Here is a 15,147-nt window from a genome sequence, read left to right as displayed (position 1 = left end):
TGTGGGCCCCTCGATGATTTAGTGATGACACCCCTAAGTGATTGGTCAAGCCTAGACTGATTTGATTTGTTCAATTAGTCGGTCGTCATAAATCGGAAATCGGGAAACAACAAATGAACAGAGAAAATGATTATAATCCATGTCTCAGTCCATATGATATCTTGTAGAAAGGAGGAATATATGATCCCTTATCTAATGGACGCGTCATTGATTTGTTCAGAGTTCGACAGCGACTTTGAGAGCCACAATTGTTAGTCGGGTTGTGAAGTCATACTTGCAATAATAGTTATTAGACTTATCCAAGTGGCAGACTGTTGGATTATTGTCTAAGTCCAAAACTATAATTGGTATGTACTTGACCCGACCCGGCATGGTCCATTTGGGTTGCACTTCACTGGGACAATTTGTATGGATAGACTTATGAGAAAAGGATATTTATGATTTAATGATATATTATAAGTTCTAATATATTAATATGAAATCATATTATTTAATTAGTATTGATCAAGAATTAATTTGGAATTAATTTAGTGATTAAAAGAGACTAGTTAAATATGGACTCATATAGTATGGGCTAATGTTATTTAGGATGCACTAAGACTACATGGAAGTCCATGGATAGTCCATGGAGCTTTTAACCCATGGATCCTAAGTAATGTGGAAAGTCATGGGTATTAGGGTTTACCCTAATCATGCATACTATATAAAGGAGTCCTTGGCTCATAAAATTGGCACTAGTGTGTGTGTGTGTAAGAAGCTTGGCCGATTTTGTGAAGCAACTCTCTCTATCTCACAAGTATTCCAAGTTGTTGATGGTGATTTGTGATTCCACTTGAGGAATTCACATTATTGGTGCTAGGCTCTTAAAGCTCCAAGTAATCAACTATAAGAAAAGATATGTATTCTATCTAGTTTTGTTATGCAAATACATATGATTAGGGGTGAGCGCGGTGCGGTTCGGTGCGGTTATTAGCTAAAACCTCACCACTAACCGCAAATGCGGTTAATCTATTTTCAAAACCGCTTGGTGCGGTTATTTTTGCGGTGCGGTTTTATTTTTTTTGTGTTGCGGTTATTAACCGCATGGAATTTGGTGCAGTTATTTTGTGTGATTTTTAACCATAGTTTAGAGCTCAAACGGTTTTAAGAGTTCAAACATATTACTTATAATAATAAAAAAACGATAAGTTATAAGACAATTAACTTAAATCACAAATAACTAATATCTTAAAAACGTCAAATCAATAGTAATTAACAATAAATATCTTAAAATTGTCAAATTTCACCATTTTTCAAAGTTGAACATAACAAAAAACCAACATTTTTGTTTTCTAGTATTTTATCATTGTTTCATCCATGAAACTTGTCTTATTTTTAATATTTAATATATTAATAATTAATAAAAAATTTGTATAAAATATATGCGGTGCGGTGCGGTTTTTTTTCGGTTTTTGAAGACTAATAACCACACCGCACCGCAAATTTGCGGTTTTTGAAAAATAGAAAACCTCACCATCGGTTTTTATTGCGGTTGCGTTTTATCGGTTGCGGTTTTTGCAGTTAATTTTAGGTGCGGTGCGGTTTTTGCTCACCCCTACATATGATTATATGATATTTAGGGTAATACCTTGGAAACTTCAAGTTTGCAGGTATAATAGAGAAAACATAGATCCAAGGTATTTAGGGTTGCATGAACACCTTAGGAGTGTTAGAATGCTCAAAACCCATCATGAAGTTCTTTTTGGCATCGCTCCAAATTATGAACTATTTCGCGTTTTTGGGTGTCGTGTGTTTCCTTATCTAAGAGACTATGCCGAAAATAAACTTGCTCCGCGAAGCACATCCTGCATTTTTATTGGTTATAGCAAACAATATAAAGGTTATCGGTGCCTCGATCCTACTACAAACCATATCTATACCACCAGACATGCTCAGTTTAACGAGACTCATTTTCCTTACAAAGGAAATTTACCCCCGGCTGATCTTGCAAATCTTGTCTTCACAAATTTTGAAGACCAGGTACGATATACCTTGTCCACAGATAGGGTTACCACACATCCACCATCGACCACCTGCCCTACTCCACCATCAGTTCCATGTAGTATGTATCCAGACAACCTCCTGGTGGTTCCTGTCTACCAGCCGCCAATGCGACCGTCTCAGCCGCCGATGCAACCAAATCCAATAATCACTACAGTTTCGGTCACCTCCTCTACTGCCTCATCTCTAACAGCCCCTTCTTCTGATCAATCAACACCGTTTAACTCCACGTCTGCTCCGGCTGTCGCTCCCTCCTCCTCTCATCCGAAGGTTACATGATCTGGTGTCGGTATCTTCAAACCCAAACATTTTACTGATTTAGCTGAACTTGGAAAACCTGGTCTTCATCGAGCCTTGTTAGCAAATATTGAACCCAAAGGCTTCAAATCAGCTGCCAAAACCCTCAGTGGCTGATGGCAATGGAGGAAGAAATGTCTGCATTACGATCTAATAATACTTGGGACCTGGTTCCGAGACCTGGAAATTCCAATGTTGTCAAGTCTAAGTGGATCTTCAGAACAAAATACCATTATGATGGCTCCATTGAAAGACTTAAAGCCCGTTTAGTTGCCCAAGGATTTACTCAGGTTCTATGTCTAAACTACTTTTATACTTTCAGTCCGGTTGTCAAGGCATCCATGGTACGCATTGTTCTATCTCTTGCCATCATGCAAAAAGTGGTCTCTACATCAGCTTGATGTCAAGAATGTCTTCCTTAATGGGCATCTCACAGATATAGTTTTCATGGAGCGACCACCTGGTTTTTTTAATGATCGTTACCCTCTACATCTTTGTCGCCTCAAGAAAGCTCTCTATGGCCTCAAACAAGCTCCAGGAGCCTGGTTTCAACGTTTAAGCACTTTTCTTGTTGATCTTGGATTCACATGTAGTCGTGCCGACACCTTACTTTTTTTCTTTAAACGTGGCCCTGATATTTTGTATTTGTTAGTGTACGTTGATGACATCATCTTGTCAGGCCACAATCCATCCATAATTCAAAATTTCATTACAATCATTCATGTCGAGTTTGCCACCAAGGACCTTGGTAAATTGAGATATTTTCTTGGTATGTAGGTTTCCTACATGGATGATGGCCTTTTTTTAACTCAGTCTAAGTATGCACATGACATTCTGACTCGATCATGCCTCCTTGATTCCAAACCTGTCAGTACTCCCCTTGCTACAACTGATCTGCTCCAATCTCACGGCACTGCTTTCTCAGATCCTACTTTGTATCGATCTCTTGTTGGAGCGCTTCAGTACCTCACCATAACACGTCCTGACTTATCATATGTGGTCAATCAAGTTAGCCAGTTTCTTCAAGCTCCTATTATTGATCACTTCCAATCAGTAAAACATATTCTTTGATATGTTAAAGGCACCCTCTCTTATGGCTTACATTTCCGTTGCCCTCAATCATCGTCCTTATTTGGGTACTCAGATGTTAAGTGGGCGAGATGCATTGAGACACGTCGTTCAACATATGGTTATTCTATCTTCCTTGGGGGCAACTTAGTTATATACCCCCTAAACATTACTTGTATAATTTCAAACATATCGACTACTTCCATCTTTTTTATAAGTATTGAATTCAAAATATATTCAATCTCTCTAGTTATTTCTAATTATCTTTACTCGTTATTGATTTAATTATTATAGTATATGTTTTTACTATTATGCATGTCGGACAAAATTAAACATTAAAAATATCAATAACATTCTAGTCACAAGTTACTATTTAAATACTACTTATATTTTTTTTTGAAAGGTGTTGGAATAATAATAGTAAATGTTTATTTAAGGTTAGGGGTCTTATTTAAAATAACGCCATGTTACATTAACTATACACAATAATATATATATATATATATATATATATATATATATATATATATATATATATATATATATATTATTGGTGTTTTTGAATATATATTTAAAAGAATTAAAAAAAATAAAAAAAATGGCTACATGGTTCGTTTAAACTTTAGCCTAAATAGTTCTCAAAAGTATAACTTAAAAGCTATTTTTGGTTGTCTAATTTGACAATATAAAAAATCTTCAAAAAAAAGGTTATAAGACTATATGTTATACCCACCACTAACTATTATAATGATGGGTATCACATCATCACCACAATTGCGACCACTAACCATGGGATACCTATCACTATATCCCTCTTATTTTTTTTTAAATAAAAATATATATATTTTATTCTAGAGAGAGATAGAGAAAGAGAGAGATAGAGAGAGAAAGAATGTAATTTGATGTGGTCTTCCGTGGTATACACCACAATGCACCACGACCACTACCAACCACTAAGCATCGGGATGGTGTTCGTGATTAGTGGTCGTTGCCACCTAGACCACGAAAGGCTTCGTGTTATGTATACCTCATGGCCTAAGCTAATGTGACATGTCAAACATGGTCTATATTGATGCTCTCCAAACCCAAACATGGTCTATATTGATGCTCTCCAAACGCTGAAACTTGCAATGCAAAAAAAAATAAACTAGGTAAATAGAAGCAAAAAAATGTAGACATGTGTTCCTGCGGCTCTATCCCACGGAGCGCTGACAGAGGCGTAAATGTAGACATGTGTTCCTGCAGCTCTTGTATTTATGGTTTGGAAGATGCAAATCACATCTTGGCGAGATGCCCATACGCCATTTCTATCACAAATAATATACTTGGGTGGTATGGATTACATCAGGTTAAATTTCAAAGTATTGAGGAGGTGATCCGTTTTGCAGCTAACCAAGGTAGAAGCCCAAAAGAGAGAGATAGGATCATTGCAACTTGCTATTGGCTCCTGTGGAACTTATGGAGGGCTCGCAACGATCGGATACTCCAGGCGAAGTTCATTTACCCCTCAAGGGTAGTGGAAAATATCAAGTCTTTGGTATTTACATGGCTTAAGTGTAGAGGCAAGGGCAATATGTATACTTGGGAAGATTTTCGTTTTTCTCCTTTCTCTCTTTAAAAACTTTATTAGGTTTTGTTTTTTCTTCTCCCCTATAGTTACTTGTTATTTGGGTGAATCTTAATAATATTATTGGTCGTTTCCAAAAAAAAAAAAAGTAAGCATGGATACTTGCACAAAATTCTAAGACCAATTTAATTCTTAACTTCTTAATGGTATGCATTAATTATGTTTCTATTATTACAAAATAAGTGTTCTTTATTACACAATTATGGCTCCACCCTAAGTATGGTTCTATCTTTGTATTATTTTTAATACAAGAGAAACTTTAGGGCATGCCTCTTAGACCATCCGGTATACATGCAACGAGCTTTATTGTTGTCTAGCGGGCCACGAACCACGAATGTAAACACCGCCTTGGGTGTTTAGCGGTGGCTATGGTTGCAAGTTTTGTGGTCAATCCTAGTAAATGGTACAAACGACCACATCCAACTAACTCTTTCTCTCTCTCTCTCTCTCCCCATATTAAATAATCAAAAAAATAAGAGTAAGAATTAATTTAGTGGTGTGTATACCAACTTTTTGGTGGTTGTATGTGGCTCCAACCATAAACACAAAAATGGTGATAGTTTAGCACAAATGGTGATTTCACTCAAACCAATCTTTAAAATGGTGTTTTTTAGAGGTCTTTCATTCTTGACCTCTATATTTAGTGTAAAAAATGAACCAACACAAAAATGATGTGATATTTGAAGGTTGATTGGAGTGAAAATGACCTCTAAAATTGTGTTTTAGAAGTCCATTGGAGTTGGTCTTAGGTGACATCCACAGCATTATTGTTAGTGGTGGGTACTCTGGCCTTATGCATCTTTAGGTTATATATATATATATATATATATATATATATATATATATATATATATATATACTAATTAAAAGCAAAAGGTACCATTGGTTATGGCGATTTCTTTGAATATAATGGGAGGAGTTTTGAGAATGTTGATCGATAATTATCAATCCATGTTTCCTTGGTCCGATTAAGACCCAACTCAATTCAACATTTGAAGATTATGTCAAACCAAAGAAGATGACAGCTGACATCTCAAGAACCTTCTAAGTTTCTTGTTTGCCATTTGAATATCATGTCAATCGGACCAAGGAAACATGGACCGATAATTATAGATCAACATTCTCAAAACTCCTCCCATTATATTCAAAGAAATCGCCATAACCAATGGCCCCTTTTGCTTTTAATTAGTATATTGTTAGTGGTGGGTACTCTGGCCTTATGCATCTTTAGGTTATATATATGGGTAATTCTAAACCCACGAATTGAATTCCAAATGCACGAAGACACGATTGATTTGATATACATCACTTAACAAATTTGACTATTTTTAATAATATTAAATTGAATTTGCATCGGCTGTTGTTAAAAATTAAAGAAGATGTAAGTTTTCAATTCAATACCTTATACTTGTATTTATTTTCAAATCAAACCTTACACTTTTTAAAACTTATATATATATATATATATATATATATATATATATATATATATATATATATATATATATATATTGTAGACTGTGATTAGTTTCTAGATTGTACTTCAAAATATTTAATCTTTTTTTTAGAAACATCAGAATCGCACGTATATAAGTTTGCTAAATTAAAAAAAACAATTTTTTTTTAATTTATAGAGATCTTAATAATTATAAACAACAAAACATAAATTTGATTTTATTAATTATCAGATATTATAACTGTAGAATTGTTACAATTACTGTGTGTTGCAAATGGAGAAATGTAGGAATTCAGGCGAGCAGCATAAACAGTTTCCCATCCAGCAGACCGTGATGATCTGTTGTGACGCCAAAGTGGTAAAATAGTAGGCATTGGATATGCTCCATGTAAATCAACCTTCACATAATGATCACCTCTAACAAGAGCAATAACAACAACTCTATGAGTTGAGATGTCTTGGGGACCAAGCCATAGTGGAAAACATGTTGATGGACTATCTTTGCTTAGAATAGGAAGTACGTTGGATGTAATAGGAAGTATGTAGGGCGTACTCCCAAAAACCCATTTGGGCCATTCGTGTATCCGTTGGACTGGTACAACTTTAAGTGCATATGATACAACTCGTTGAAGCATACCGAATGTTAGTTTATCTACTACGATTGTAGGGATGTATATTTGGACCGAACTGGACCAGACCGTCTCTTGGACCGAATTAGGTTTGCAGAAATTGGTGGACCTTAGACCGGACCTGTTTAGAGGTCCTAATATCCCCCTAATATTTGTCCGCATAACGTGTATATAATAAATATTTATATAGTACGCAACGTGTACGACGAACAATTATTTTATTCGTGAGTTTTTTTATTTAATAAAATCAATAATTATCACTTAAAATATCTAGCCCTAACTTACGAGCGTTATATATATATATATATATATATATATATATATATATATATATATATATATATATATATAATAAAGTTATTGAAATGTGATAGAATAAAAAAATATAAGGGTGTGTTTTGTAACTTTCATCTAATTTAAAGGGAATAAAATGATTTTTTTTTTGAAAACCATTGAAATTATATAACTGAGATGATGGGATCGATTAATCAAACTAATCTAATAATTGTTTATACACGAATTTATTCGTGTTAATAGGAGTACCCTATATATATATATATATATATATATATATATATATATATATATATATATATATATATATATATATATATTAAAAGCAAAAAGAACCATTGGTTATGACGATTTCTTTGAATATAATGGGAGGAGTTTTGAGAATGTTGATCGATAATTATCAATCTATGTTTCCTTGGTCCGATTGACATGATCTTCAAATGGCAAACAAGAAACTTAGAAGGTTCTTGAGATGTCAGCTGTCATCTTCTTTGGCTTGACATAATCTTCAAATGTTGAATTGAGTTGGGTCTTATTTTAACTTGAGACTGACTATCTGATTAAGGCCAACTTATTTAATTAGTCATTAATCTCAAACTCACAAGTAGCCTAATCTCTAAGACATTATAGAGATGGCTAACGTAAAGAAACTGATTATTGAATCAGTTCAAACACTTATCAAAAGCTAGGCTTGTTCTAGTTAGTTTGAAAATTAATTCCATCATTAAATTTATACAAAACTAAGGAACCAACATTCTCTCCCTAGCTACATGATGATGACAAAACAAAAAGAATATAAGTACATAATGAATAATACATGTCATATTTACAAGGATCTTTTTAGAATGTCCTTTTCCTTTTATTTTTTTAGATTTTTTCCTTTCCTTGCAAAATTTAAACAAAAGAAAATATTTCCAACCCTACTTGAAGATATGCACATTGATCCAAAGTAAACCAGCACGAAAACCCTATTCAGCCACAAACCAATTCGTACGGATATATCTTTGCATCAATACAAGATGAACCTTAGGGCAGACCTCTTATGCATCTTTAGAGTTCATATAACAAACATCTCATATATATATATATATATATATATATATATATAAAGGTTTAATGGTAAGTAAAGGAAAAGGAACCATTGGTTATGACCATTTCTAGGGAAACTAAAGAAAACCCACAAAAGTTGTACTTTGAAATCTCGATGCGCGCAAACGGAAGTGGTTTAGTTTAATCAGAAGTACCCACTTCAGGTTCTGCAGTTATAAATACTTCTGTATTTTTTTTATTAATTTTGCCTAAAGTATACCGGACTTCAACCCGCGGTTCGATAACCGCCCCACGGCTCCAGCCTTCTGAATTTACCTTTTTTCAATAAATTAAACCGGTCATCAGGGTTTCTTGCCATCATGATGCCATACAATTTGAGTGTATTATATTTAATGGTAAATAAAAATGTGTTTTATAAAAATGTTTTATTCAAATTAAATATACATCCTAAGTAATGTGAACACGTTTAGCCGCTGTTTCTTGGGCTTTAAATCAGGGTTTATTTCTATTAAAGTATTGTTCTTAAAACATTAGAATATATCAAAAGAAACAGCTATTCTATATCGATTTGTCTATAGGTTCGATCATTAAAAATAGCTTTGGATATTCATCGGATTTTTTAACAAGAATAATCGGTTTCAGAAAACCTACAAGTATGATAACAAAGTGTTGCTTTTTAAAGTTATGTAAATGATTTTAGTTCTTGATGTTCTCATATTTTCTCTAATTAGATTTTGTCATATCAACGTTTGAACTATATTTAAACCAAAAAATGCGGATTTACAAAATGTATTCTCATATAAAGATAAAATTATAAGTAAAAAAGGCATAAAACATTTAATAGTATTTGGTCTTTAAGAAAAAGATTGTTCAGACCCAGGAATCTTGAAATTTTTAAATAAGCTTCAAGTTCCAACCAGGTTTTGGCCGAAGGCTGCTTCTTGGAATGTACAATAGAATAAGCATTTCTCTTAGTTAATTATGAAAACCCTAAAAAGTAAAATAACAAAGTAAAAAATATAAAAAACCGAAACTTTGTATTCAGAAAATACCATTATTTAGTGGTATTTCACTATTTTGTAAACAAGAACAAAAGTTTGTTAGATATTTATATTATTTTTTAAAAACAACATTGTTGTGTAAAAAAAGTTAAATAGTCCAATACACGTTTATAACATTGACCCTTATTTTTAGCATTATGAAAACCCTAAAAAGTAAAATTACAAAGTAAAAAATACAAACACACAAGCATTCAAAAAATGATATCAATGCTAAAAAACCGAAACTTTGTATTCAGAAAATACCATTATTTAGTGGTATTTCACTATTTTGTAAACAAGAACAAAAGTTTGTTAGATATTTATATTATTTTTTAAAAACAACATTGTTGTGTAGAAAAAGTTAAATAGTCCAATACTCGTTTATAACATTGACCCTTATTTTTATGTTCCTTTATAAAAATAATTAATCAACTAACCAAACTGAATAAACATGAAATAGAATGTGTGCTTTACAGATGATGGACACAACATCTCTTCCCTCTTGTTATATATTTATCAAATAGAAGGGGAAAAAACGATCCCTGTTCATCTGATTTCAAACAAACTGAGGTAATAGGAAGTGGTTTAAGTCCCTTTTCTAAGCCACCGGCAAAATGTGAGCAGAGAAGATCTATTTGAAGACAAATGGTGTGTGAAACCTAACCACAAACTATAGCAAACAGAAGATAGCAAGCAATTAGCTAGATTACATGCATCTCAAAACCTAAAGTGCAAAGGATGGGTGCTGAAAAATATTTTTCTCCACATAATGCTAAAGTATTTTTTTCCATCACAAATGATATCAAACAATGTATTAAAGAGTTAGATTAGAGCAATAAGTGTTTTATAAAAAGATAGATCAAGGGAGCTCCCTTCAGTCCAAGCACAGAGAAGAAAAGGATTAAATTTGTCTCCCGCATCATTCACACATTCACAATAGGTCAACCACATGTTCTTTCTATTGTGTTTGAATGAATGAGTCGGCAGCAAATCCGTACCCTCTACCCACCTATGAGTGGACTGAAGGAAGCTCCCTTTCGCTTTGATAAAAAAAACAACATATATTCATAATCATAAGACATTACAACAAGTCTTTTATCTGAAACTAGTTAAATTGCAGAGTTATATAGAGGTGAACCCCTGGGGTGAAGCTGGAAAAGGTGTTGGAAATAATTCTAAACAAAACCCAAGCGACCTGAATCTGATAAGTGGTTCTGAAGTGCATCAACAGAAGTTTCAAAACTGGCCTCGGGTGTTCTTGAAAATAGTATGTAAGAATTTGCTAGATGTTAAGGCGCCTGAAAATATACTTCAAAGTTATCTTCGAAATGAGGAAAATTCCAAAAACAATAATGGGCTATAAGTTTGGGGACAAAGTCTACATCCAGCTAGAAATTTTTTTTTTTAAAAAAATCCTGAAATAAAAGATAAGGTAAATGGTGTTTCTGTTTCTGTGAGTTAGATGAATTTAGGGTTTTATGAATTAAAAATCAGATTATTTGTGTGACTAGATGCTTTGAAGAAACCCTAACCCTAACCCTAATGAAAGATAAGAAATAAAATCCATTTTTATTACAAACAAACCAATAAAATCAATTAAACTAAGCATTTATATATCATGATAACAAGCAATATACAAGAAAATCATCAAAATAATTATAATAAAGTTCAAGAAAAATCATTTTATTAACGGGTCACGTAAGATCATGCATAGTAATTTGTATCTTTGTATGTAAAGCTTGAGCTTACAGAAGAGAACTTGTGGGTATGATGGGTCCGACCGCCATTGAAGCTGCTTTGTGGAGCTTTTACAGAGATTAATGACCCTGAAGAACCAAATTACGAAAGCAAACAAGTACGAAATACTGGATGGAGTAAAAAACAAGAGGGTAAATGGAAATTAATGTTGAAATGGGGAAAAGGAAAGGGAGAAGCAAAAATCACGGAAGGGAAAACTGGGATTTTATAGAAGAGGATGAAAGATGATGGGTCGCTGTCCTCATGAGAGTTAGAAATTTATACAAAATAAATAAATAAATAAATAAAGACACACATGAAAGAAGATCTTTACCAATCTAGAGAGATAAAGGTGTCGCTTTTCTGCATTTTGTTGTCTATATGTTTATATAGTATATATACTAGTTATTCACTTGCTCCTATTAAACATGCTATCTTTTAAGATTTTTATTTAGTATTTACATAGTTTTTATGACTAATCATATGAAAATAATCATATTCATCATCACTGACCACATATTATAGTAAACTATATTATAAATAGAAGTTATAAAAATTAAATATACTGAAGTGAAGTGAGAACAGAATCACCGTTATTTTTTTCTTCTATCAAAAAACAACCATCAAACTTGTAATTAGAGGCTCGCGAACACACAAACTTGCTTTATGTCACTTCCCAAAAAAATATTTTTCTACTCATGAGTGATATGTTAGTATTTTCACAAATTTGTTTTACGGCTAAACATGATAGATTGTTGCGAACTATTACATTAAATTTTAGATTATTTATGCAATCATTGAACCGGTTTCAATAGTCATTTCAATTATTTGGTTATCAACAAATATTATATTATATTAGAATAAACGATGATGATTGATGAATAAGTTTAAAACCTCTAAATTTTCATCTATATAGACACTCGTGAATCCATTAGCGAGTTGTTATATGATCATATTTTTAACATGTTTGTTTGGGATTGTTTTTTATTTAGTGGTCTTGAAAATGCAAACAAACATCATAAAATATCACAAAATAGGCAAGAACATAAGGATGAATCTAGAGTTTTCAACTAATCATATATTGCTTGAGAAAGCAAACATACAGTTTATAAAGATAAATGTATATGTAGTCAAAGCACTATATATAGAACATCTATGGATTAACATATACTCATAACGACAACTGTGAATAATAATCAATGACAAAGATCTTTTATCGTCCGATTGGAACACTAATAGATTTAGCATCACAACACTCATGCGATATTCCGATCAAAATTTTAGACATCCTCAGTGTTTAGGATAAGATGGTAAAGGTCTCGCGATTATCAATAACTTATATTTTTTTTAATTTATAGTGTTAGTGGGTGGTGGAGAGGCTTGTGTTTTCATTTTCCTCCCAAGTGTTTCCATTGCATGTTAGGTTAGCTAGAGAGACGGTATGTTTCTGGTTATAGTATTCGATCGACTAGTTTTGGCTAGTGTGTTGATTTTTTTATGTAATCTAATGTAACAAAATGTTGTCTAGTATGTAGTTTTTGATGGTTCTACTTTTATTATTGTTTTGTTAGCATATATGTTAGCACAACAATAATATGAATTCAAAATTGTAGTTACATTAACTCATAAACGATTACATTAACTCAAAAATGATTTAAATTAACAAACACAAAATTCATAACAACAACATTTCTTGATGTATAACATATCCAACTTATTCAATATTTCTTGTGACATTGATGATTTCGAATAGTTTTCAATAATTTATGTAGAACTCTCATTTGGGGTTAGAAATATTGATCATTTAAGTGGAAATAATTTTACAAAAAAAATAAATAAAATATAAAATATTAATAGATTTAAAAGTTTAAATTTAGTTAGAAATTTATTTTAATGTAATTTGAAAATTTATGATTGAAGAAGTAAACTTGCCAAATTTGGAAACTTAGAATTGAAATGGAATTGAATAGAATTATACCTAAATGTTAAGATATATCATGGTTAGTGGTAAATCATGATAAATTTTAGTTAATGACAAATAAGTAAATGAAAAAGACATAAATTTAACAACTAATATATAGAATGATAACGAAAGACCAAATGCATAAGTAAATAAACATGATAAATAAAGAGCAATCTTATATTCTGAAGATTATCTAGAAAGAAAATGAAATGTGTAAAGAGAACCACAACCCAATTCTCATTTTATAGACATGCAAAAAAGATAATTGTAACGCCCGGTTTCTGGTACGTATTTAAATAAGAAATTATTCACTTTTGCTAAGGGACTCGACGAGTTGGAGGCCCCAAACTCGTCGAGTAGGAATTTGATATGTTGGACGCGGGACTTGATGTCTACTCGACGAGTCGAGGAGCCTCGACTCGACGAGTAGGCCTGCCAAAGTGAAACCCTAATTTTCAGGGTTTGCACCCTATTTAAACACCTTAACACCCCCACTATGGCCTCCCTCATCGCCTCCCTTAGTCCAGAAAACCCTAACTCGAAACCCTAACCCATTTTGAGTGTTCTTGAGACATTTTTTGTGTATTTTTGGTGGTTTTGAAGCTTGAGAAAGAAGAAGAAGCTTGGGAGCTCAAGAGGAAGCAAGTAGATCCAGAGGTTGTGTTCCATTTCTAGCTCATTTGAGGTATAAAGTTTATATATTGTCCATTCATCTAGTAGATCTCTTTTTTGGGTAGTTTAGGGCTTTAAGGAGCCATTTTTGGAACCATTCATGGATGCAAGCATGTTTTGGGGTTTAGACTTCAGATCCAGGGTCCTTAAGGGACTCCATGGCATAAAGGTGACAACTTTATGGCCATGGGAGTCCCACGCATCCTATGAACCACTTTGTAGGGACTCCATGGCATAAAGTTTGTAACTTTACGTGTTATATTGACCCTAGGAGGCCAGATCTAGGTTTTGGATGCATTAAGCCCGTATGAAATCGACTGTATGGATTTGGATCATGGGGGACTCGACGATTCGTTCTTAGGACTCGACGATTCGGGTCGTGGTTCCCCCAACCTTCTTTGTTACTTGGCAACTTGTTGAGTCTAGAAGATACTCGGCTAGTTGGACGTGTTTTGGACTTAAAGGTCAATAACTCGACGAGTCCAAGGATGAACTCGCCGAGTCAGTGAGCAAATTTCCCGACTGTTTGAAGGAGAACTCGACGAGTCCAAGGAAGGACTCGACGAGTTGAAATGGAAAGTTTCGATTCTGTCATAAGTAGAAACTCAGCGAGTTAGAGGGTAACTCGACGGGTCAGATCGCGAATTTGAGATGCTCTGAATTATGGGACCCGACGAGTTGATGGACCAACTCAGCGAGTTAAGTCAACCAGGATGTTGACTTTGACCAGGGCGTTTACTTTGACTTTGACTGTGACTATTACCCAAGATTGACCCTTAAAGGGGACATGAATATGAAGGAGTAACTAAAGGAGACTGCTATGTGTAAGAGTTTGAGGAGAGTTGATCCCAACACTGAGGATAATTTAGTTACTGCACGACATCGAGGTGAGTTACCTTCCAGTAGAAGTGGGTCTAAGGCCACAATGTCGGCCCACTAGTAGGAGATGGTTGTTAGATGATTGTCTTTGTGATAATTATCTGGTATGTTATGTTTTATGTGCTAGTATGTTATGATGATATGTGATAAGGGTAGGAGGGGTAGGATAGACCCCAGTACCGGTCGATAGGGCCGAAGGGGTATGCCAGCACCCGAATAAGCTAGGCAGTATATGATTTATATGTTATGCACTAGGATGCTATGTGGTAGAAGTAGGGGGTTAAATAGTCCCCGGTACCGGTCGACAGGATCGAAGGGGTAGGCCAGCACCCTGATATGCTAGGCTAGGTACCGGTCGACAGGTCCGAAGGGGTAGGCCAGCACCCTGATATGCT

General features: G+C 33.8%; 1 long non-coding RNA gene across 1 annotated transcript; it reads right to left on the bottom strand.

The window, feature by feature from the left end:
• Positions 1 to 10,490: 10,490 nt before the first annotated feature.
• On the bottom strand, positions 10,491 to 11,511 carry LOC145133726 (uncharacterized). Its single transcript, XR_013718713.1, has 2 exons — positions 11,251 to 11,511; positions 10,491 to 10,799 (listed from the first exon to the last, which is right to left on the bottom strand). It is a non-coding gene; the product is annotated as an uncharacterized LOC145133726 (long non-coding RNA).
• Between the last annotated feature and the right edge of the window lie 3,636 nt (positions 11,512 to 15,147).

The sequence above is a fragment of the Lactuca virosa genome, chromosome 8 (assembly GCF_052849685.1).
Source record: "Lactuca virosa cultivar CGN04683 chromosome 8, Lactuca_virosa_CGN04683_v6, whole genome shotgun sequence".
Lineage (NCBI taxonomy): Eukaryota > Viridiplantae > Streptophyta > Magnoliopsida > Asterales > Asteraceae > Lactuca > Lactuca virosa.
This window is presented reverse-complemented; position numbering and strand designations above follow the sequence as displayed.